Raw genomic sequence first — 9039 nt, forward strand, 5'->3', positions numbered from 1 at the left:
CAACTGTATTAATATGTAAATTATCCCTATAGCTTTTGAATAATAAAATATGTATATATCCATCAATATATGAAAAAATAGAAAAGATAAAAAAAACAATTATTTTTTAATTTATGGAATCTACTATAACATATCTCTATCAAATAGTATATTAATTAATTAATATTAAGAATTAATAATTAATAAGAGAAGTTTATACAACTTCAAACTAATATTAGTACCTATAAAAGTGGCTTTATAAATTACAAGTGAAAGACTTCTCTACGTACCCCCATCTTATACGTCTCTTTAGTCTTTTTGTTTAACCTTAAAATCTATCATGTTGGATGAATTATTTTTAAGATATTGATAGTGTGTAATTGTGTATCAATTGTTTAGTTAGTAATGTGTTTGCGTATACGTTTTATAATTTATATATTGTTTGTAAGCTACTATATATTGTTTGTTGTACATACTAATAATGTTGTTTGGTTTGAAATTTCAGGTACGGTATTCTGGGGCGAACGATTGATGTTGCATGTACAATACCTTAAGGTAATAATATGAATTTATAGTAGGATACTCCGTATAAAATTGCATCAAGATCATTTTTTTTGGGCAGAACTTGCACAATCCTGCATAATTGAGAATTTAGAGTTCATAGGATATGCCATTCTTTGTAGAATTAGTTTATCGTCCTTACAAGGAATGACAATATCAAAAGCGGACAGATCGGATCATGAGCATTACCTACGAAAATTTAGGATGTAACGCTAACTACTTATATTGCTTTTTACATTTAATTGAGCAACTAAAGACATTAATATTGTAAAATATTTGCGTCCTATCAGTAGGGGCAGTCGACATCAAATTCTAGAATTCCCTCTTTTTATAGGTTATTAGAGATGACAAGGTAAAACTCATTTTGTTAGAATTCTAAGTGTTTCAAGCAAGTTTGTAACCAAATCCTTTTTAATTAATAAACATCTCCAACAATGTTTTGGAAGCTCAAATATTCAAGACTATATTATGTTACCCGTATGCATCGAAGAAACCATGCTTACCATAATAATTAGAGGTGAACCAATATTATAACCCGTGCAACGCACGGGCACAAAATCTAGTAATAATAATAATAATAAGTTTAACACAATAATAACTTAACTTAAAGTATCTTCTGATTGTAGCAATTTTTTTTCTATATCTTACTAATACTATATTAGCAGATTATAACATCAAATTAAAAGTACATGAGGACGTCTCTATATAACAAAAAAACCTAAAAAAATACCGTGCTAAAAGCACGGGATCTACACTAGTAATAATAATAATAATAATAATAATAATAATAATAATAATAATAATAATAATAATAATAATAATAATAATCAATCTCAAGCAAATGTGGTGGAGTTAGGGACTATCTCTAATGGTGATAGGATGTCGCAACCTAATCAAAGATATCCTAAACTCGACTAACAAATTAATGTAGTAAGGTAGGGGTCGAACACAAGGAGACGGGAGATGATATACAAGTTGTTATGGGGCGAATTCTATCAATGTCGGTTATCGATTGGTTTGGCTGGGTTTATGAAACAATAATAATAAATGAAGAGTCTGGGGAGGTCGGGTCACACATGCAAATAATGTAAATGCTCAAGTTAAACATAGGTGTTGATAATATCGTTAATTGTTTAGGCTTAAAGACAACCACCTCTCGGTCTTATTGTCAACCATAAAACGGGTCCTAACGAGCTCTCTATGGCTAGGTCGTCTACTAAAACATGCTTAGTCTAATTCAATTTCATGCCTCTGGACTTATAAAAGTGAATTAACAAATTTAATATAAGATAATGACCAACAATCAAAGACTAACAAAACAATGCAAGCATGTTAAAAAACAATGGATTGATATTAAAACATCCTATTTCAACATATGCAAATACTACTCATGCATGGCTCCCTTAATCCCTAGACTAGTGAATTACTCATGCATAATGAAAACTAAACTAATGACAAATGATATTATAAAGATGAACATACTAACTAGTAAAGTAAATGACAAATGAATAACAAAACAATACTAGAAATAAGATTACCTTAACAATTGGAAATGAACTTGGAAATAAAGAACAAAATAGAGCAAATGGAAATAACTTGAAATGTAATTGTATATAACTTAAATGAAATTGTTTATAACATAAAGGAAATTCGAAAGGGAAAGCTAATCTAAACTATACTAAGAACATGAAATAGTGTTTGAAAAACATGTAAAAGTGGTGTAGGAGTTATCCCAAATGACGGATTCAACACCCCTTATATAGGAATAAGGGGATGAATTGTAAATGACATAAAGATAGGAAACCCCGATCGGGGTCACCCCACCCCTATTAGGGTCGTGGGAATTTCAGTTTTTTTCTCTTAATTCCGTCTTAATTGGCATAGGGAATCCAATGTTATGTCTTAGTACCTCTTAATTCCTCCGTCTAAAAGCATAATTAGGAATCCTAAGCCTTATCTTCCACTTGATCATTTGGACTTTACTTGGGCTTCTATTTCATTTCTTTACTTGTGCATCAACCCAAGTTAGATTTGTGCTAGGGATTTTCCAATTCTTCCCAAAATTCCCCTATACTTCCCGGAACGCCCTTGTCTGGCCAAGACTTGCTCTCATTAGCCTCGTGAACTTGGTTAATTGCTAATTTTATGGGAAAAAGCTATCAACGGCTTCATTTCCTACAAAATGCAATGAATACGAGCAAAAACACCTAGAACACGAAATTAGCTCATAAACACATTATTAGAAATGCAATAAACAAATAAACCGAGCTAAAATAGGGGGTTAAAATATATATAAAATGGACTTATCAAACTCTCCCAAGATAAACCCTTGCTTGTTCTCAAGCAAGCACACAATACATTGTATGATAAGGACAAGGGTACGAGCAACAATCATCTCATCCAAATGCAATTCCCATCAAGTAACTTCAAAGCACAATGAATCAAGTCCCAAAACAACATGGGCATAAGAAAAATGCAACAACATGGATGAGAATTACATGACGGCGTAGTATAAAGGACTTCTCATGGACATTTCGACTCTTGCATGATCTTATATGACATTGGACTCCTAACGGGAATACACTCACACTCAAATTATGAACAAGGCAAATATATGTGAATGTGACACTCTCCTATCTACGACTCAAGAGAATGCGCCTGGAATCTAGTATGGTAGGCATTACAAATCTACAAGATAATGCTAATCATGATCAAATATACACAAGAAAAGAAGCCAAGAATAAAGAAGAAGGCTAGGGGAAATAGGTAAGAAGGTGGACAAATGTTTTTGGTCATGTGGAGCTAATGTCAAGCTAGTAACTAACCAAACAGTGCAAGGATTCTTATTTCGAACCTTAACCTTTCCCAAGAGCAAGAACTAGAGCCAAAAATAGAATGATGACTCATTTTTTCATGATAGCACAAGAGACTACTGCCCAAAACAATACATTTCAAACATGGAAGCAACTCACATTTCTTTTTCTTCTTTGTTTATCATTTTTCTCATGCTTCTTTCTTTTTTCTTTCTTTTCATTTCTTTTTTTTTTTCTGTATTTTTCAACTCTTTTTTTTTTCTTTTTCTTCACCACCATTCACCAAATTACGGGAATCAACAATCCCGTAACAAAAATGCTCACAATAGTGACAAATAACCATATCCCAAATAAGAGAGCACCCCAACACAAGTAGCAAGTCACTAGCTCAACAAAGGTAGGCAATTTTATATGTGGCTAGGAAAAGGGCAATTTTTGGGCAATATTTTGTAAGCAACCAAGTGAATGGCTTCAAAATACAATCATGATAGCAAAACTCATATAAAATGGAGCAAAAAACCATACTTGTGCGTATAGATGTAACGCACACCAAGAGGAGAAACTACACATACCTAAATGAGACCGGATAAAGATGCGTCGGCCTTTTGGAGGCTCTACCTTACCATTTATGTAGTTTACCAATGACAAGATAAACTTTATTTTGTCCAAAATCCATCCCTTACCCACTATGTCAAGACATCCCCATGCATGCAAGAACCCGTCAAAAGGGCGACTCATTAGCTTAAAAGCTACAATATGGGAAATGCAAAGAGAAATGACTTTAAGCATAAGACATAAGGGTGGATACAACAAACATTTCATGAAAATTTTCAATTTTTTGGATTTTTTCAAATATGTGAAAACAATTAAATATCTAGACTCACTAAATTCCTCCCCAAGCTAGAACAACACATTGTCCTTAATGTGTGACACAAAGATAGACAAACAAAAACCAACAATGGGAGATGAGATGACACATGCGGAAATCAAGGGAAGAAAGCATACTAAAGTACGTGTAGAAACCTCCCCCAAGCTAGCTTGAAAACGGGGTAAGGTCCAATCTAAGTAGCAAAGTACTTGCAAAAGACAAGCTACTACAAAATAAAACAAGCTAATTGTCTTATTGTCCTAACTATTACATCAAAACCAAATGGAAATTGCAATTGTCCAAAAACTATAAATTGTTTAAAAACATAAACAAACACGTATTTCCCATAATGAATCATCCTTTGTCATCTAAAAAGCATATCAATGCCCTTAGAAGTTTATCATATTTCTGCGCATGAGCAATACACAAGCATATGTAAGTAATTGATAAGATATAACCATGAAAGATCAAAGGTAAGAAAGGATAAATCTTATCAAAATGCCCAGGAGAGATTTCAAATAGAACCACCGTACTACTCCACTCGTCAGCAAGAGATGAAGCATCATGCTTAAAACCATAAAAATAACCGTTAGTGCACAAATTATAATCATGAATGGTAATGGTCTCAAATTGGTGGTATGAAAACTCAAGGTGGTAGGACTCATCAAAAATGGGGGGGGGGGGGTGTTCATCCCACTTAACCTTTAAATGAAAATCACTAAGCCCTCCATCAACCTCAAATGGGTCAACTACATCCCATGTGAAAGGATTTTCAAAGGTTTCAAATGTAATCAGGCCCAACATCATCCATGGCACGTGTGTCAACTACCTCCTCCACGAAATGGTTAATTCGAACGACAATAGGGGAATTTCAAACAAGAAAGTCGGTCTATCGTCATCCAATAATTCAAAATTGTTAGGGGGAAAAGACTCACATTGGGAGGTTGAGAGAGCATAAGGAGATGTAATAAGCTCACATTGGCTCGTTTCCTTTTGAGAAAGTTGTTCCAAACGAGCCTGAAGTACTTTGAGCTCCTCTTGGATACGCCACACATCCAATTGGCGTGCTAACTCCCGACTTTTGGAAGCCATGAAATCTAAGAAATTCCAAAATTCTGGCCCGATCATGTAGTATACACCCCCATTACTCAAGTTTAGAGACAATTCACGGGTCTCAAAATCCATGCCGTCAAGCACGAGATGACCAAAATAATCCCCATCAAGGACATGTCCAAGGGAGATGAGACCATCGCAAAAATAGTAGAACCGGGCAAGATAGTCATAAAAAGGCTCATCTTTGAGTTTTGGGACGAATCCATCATTCATTATGAAAGGCCAAGCTTTATTACCTACAAAATAGGCACTAAAACTACAAAGAAACCGTGAGAAGATCCTAAGTAACAAGTGTTCCCCGAGACAAAATAAAATAAGATGGAATTCAACAACTAATTAGCAAACAAAACCGTGCTCCCCGGCAACGGCCCCAAAATTTGATAGGATGTCGCAACCTAATCAAAGATACCCTAAACTCGATTAACAAGTTAATGTAGTAAGGTAGGGGTCGAACACAAGGAGACGGGAGATGCTATACAAGTTGTTATAGGGTGAATTCTATCAATGTCGGTTATCGATTGGTTTGGTTGGGTTTATGAAACAATAATAATAAAGGAAGAGTCTAAGGAGGTCGGGTCACACATGAAAACTATGTAAACACTCAAGTTAAACATAGGAGTTGATAACATCGTTAATTGTTTAGGCTTAAAGACAATCACCTCTCGGCCTTATTGTCAACCATAGAACGGGACCTAACGAGCTCTCGTTATGGCTAGGTCGTCTACTAAAACATGCCTAGTCTAATTCAATTTCGTGCCTCTCGACTTTTAAAAGTGAATTAACAAATTTAATCTAAGATAGTGGCCAACAATCAAAGACTAACAAAATAATGCAAGCATGTTAAAGAAACAATGAATTGATATTAAAACATCCTATTTCAGCAATTGTAAATACTACTCACGCATGGCTCCCTTAATCCCTAGACTAGTGAATTACTCATGCATAATGAAAACTAAACTAATGACAAATGATATAATAAAGATGAATATACTAACTAGTAAAGTAAATGACAAATGAATAACAAACAATACTAGAAATAAGACTACCTTAACAATTGGAAATGAATTTGGAAATGAAGAACAAGATAGAGCAAATGGAAATAACTTGAAATGTAATTGTATATAACTTGAATGAAATTGTTTATAACATAAAGAAAAGCCTAAAGGGAAATCTAATCTAAACTATACTAAGAACTTGAAATAGTGTATGAAAAACATGTAAAAGTGGTGTAGGAGTTATCCCAAATGACGGATTCAACACCCCTTATATAGGAATAAGGGGATGAAACGTAAATGACATAAAGAGAGGAAACCCCGATCGGGGTCACCCCACCCCTATTAGGGTCGTGGGAATTTCAGTTTTTTTCTCTTAATTCCGTCTTAATTGGCATAGGGAATCCAATGTTATGTCTTAGTACCTCTTAATTCTTCCGTCTAAAAGCATAATTAGGAATCCTAAGCCTTATCTTCCACTTGATCATTTGGACTTAGTTGGGCTTCTATTTCATTTATTTACTTGTGCATCAACCCAAGTTAGATTTGTGCTCGGGATTTTCCAATTCTTCCCAAAATACCTCTATACTTCCCGGAACGCCCTTGTATGGTCAAGACTTAGCCTCGTAAACTTGGGTAATTGCTAATTTGAAGGGAAAAAGCTATCAACGGCTTCATTTCCAACAAAATGCAATGAATACGAGCAAAAACACCTAGAGCACGAAATTAGTTCACAAACACATTATTAGAAATGCAATAATCAAATAAATCGAGCTAAAATAGGGGGTTAAATTATATATAAAATGGACTTATCAAAAGGAATGGAAGATTTTGATCTTTCCGTTTAAGTGTCTATTACTATTTTATCGCCTTAGTAATCTATATCTATATAATAATATAAAAAGGTTAGATTGAGTAGCAAATAGAGTGACAACTGGCAGAATACAATCACATGCGTGCTAAATAATTTTTTTTTTTAAAAAAAATAATACATGAAAATTAGTAATCAATATATACTAATTATTATTTCATATTATGTAAACTTTCATCTTCCAAGCATTACTCCACTTCATAATCACAATAATATGTCGTTCTTTAATGCCAATTTTTCATATTCTAATTTCTAACATTATGAGATCAATTTAATAACTTTTGACCTATAAAAGATAACTAATTGATAATAACTTTACCACTTTCCTAGCAAAAACTAAAACATGAAAAGACAATGTACTAATCAATATACTCACTATTATTCATATATAATGTAAACTTTCATCTTTTAATCATTACTCCACTCTATATAATCACAATAATATTTATCCCATTAATGCCTAACTTTTCATATTTTACAATTATGAGATCAATTTAATAAAATTTTACCTATATATAAAAGATAATCAATTGATAAAAATTGTAATCTAACACAGTCCTAGCAAAAAAAAAGTTACATAAAAATTTGTCCATTTTCACCTATATATTTCATTTTGGTTTGATTTTTAAAACATTTCATATTTTTGCTTTGCGGTGAGTAGAAATCAGATGGACGAGAAATTAAGAGATAAGAGGGAGAAGTAGAAGAAAAGAGAAAGATATGACTAGCATTTGTATTGTGTAATTCGTTCTTGATATTGTTGAATGTTGTTAAAGATACTTGCGATCGTCGATGATCAAATATAAGCATCCATTATGGTGAAGGGAGGTCAAACTTTGTTGAAGAAAATCCTAATTGACCAAATTGTAACATTAGTTTTTTAATCTCACATTTTTAATAGTAATAGATGTTTTGGAGTGTTTTATATATATTCATAATTCTTAATGTGTAGTGAGTTTTGTGAGATTGATATTAACAATAGATTACAAACGTATTGACCAAGGCAAGTTTAGTGTAAATATAATATTCCTTATAATTTGTATGAAGTTGATTGAAAAGATAAATCTATACATTCCTTTTACTTTGACGACTAATGAATAACATATGTTTTAATTTTGAATTTTTAATGTGAGAATGTTGCATGGATATCGATTTTTTCTATTACACCCTTCTCATGTAAATTGTTACAACGTTAAGAGAAAATGAGCGAAGAATAGTTAGTTAATTCTTAAATATCATCGTTATCTCCAAACGTAAAAAAATATAAGTATATATCTGTGCTTAATACTTCTTTTTATAATATCATCATTTTGATAAAGTTGGACTAAGAAAAACGTCATTTAGTCATTGAGAATAGATGATACCATTGGGTTACAAAAGTCAAATGAGAATAACAAAATAATAGGTTATAATAACGAAAAAAATCCAAAAATGGATGAATATAATTTTCTCCTTAAAAATCGAGTTAAACTCCTACGCTTCCGGAGCACCTTAGTTACAATCTCCTTAATTAGGCGATCATAAACTCCATGTTTATGGCATTTTGATTTTTTTTTTTGTCTGATTCTCTTGATTTAAAATGTGAATTTATGTAGGCGAATAACATATAAGTCAGAACCAAAGTAACCAGTTATATGAATTAAAGTTTTTCACGCGCTGTCCACACATCTTGTGTTTAGAAGTCCATTGACTTGATAGTTGTGTTTGATTGTTGATTAATTTGTTGAGATAGTGTTATGCAACAAGCCAAACAACTACATTCATAAATTAAAGTGATAAAAAATAAACCACGCAATATTGTAATTTGTAACATTTGTCAGTTAATAAAACCCAAAAATATGT

The sequence above is a fragment of the Silene latifolia genome, chromosome X (assembly GCF_048544455.1).
Source record: "Silene latifolia isolate original U9 population chromosome X, ASM4854445v1, whole genome shotgun sequence".
NCBI lineage: Eukaryota > Viridiplantae > Streptophyta > Magnoliopsida > Caryophyllales > Caryophyllaceae > Silene > Silene latifolia.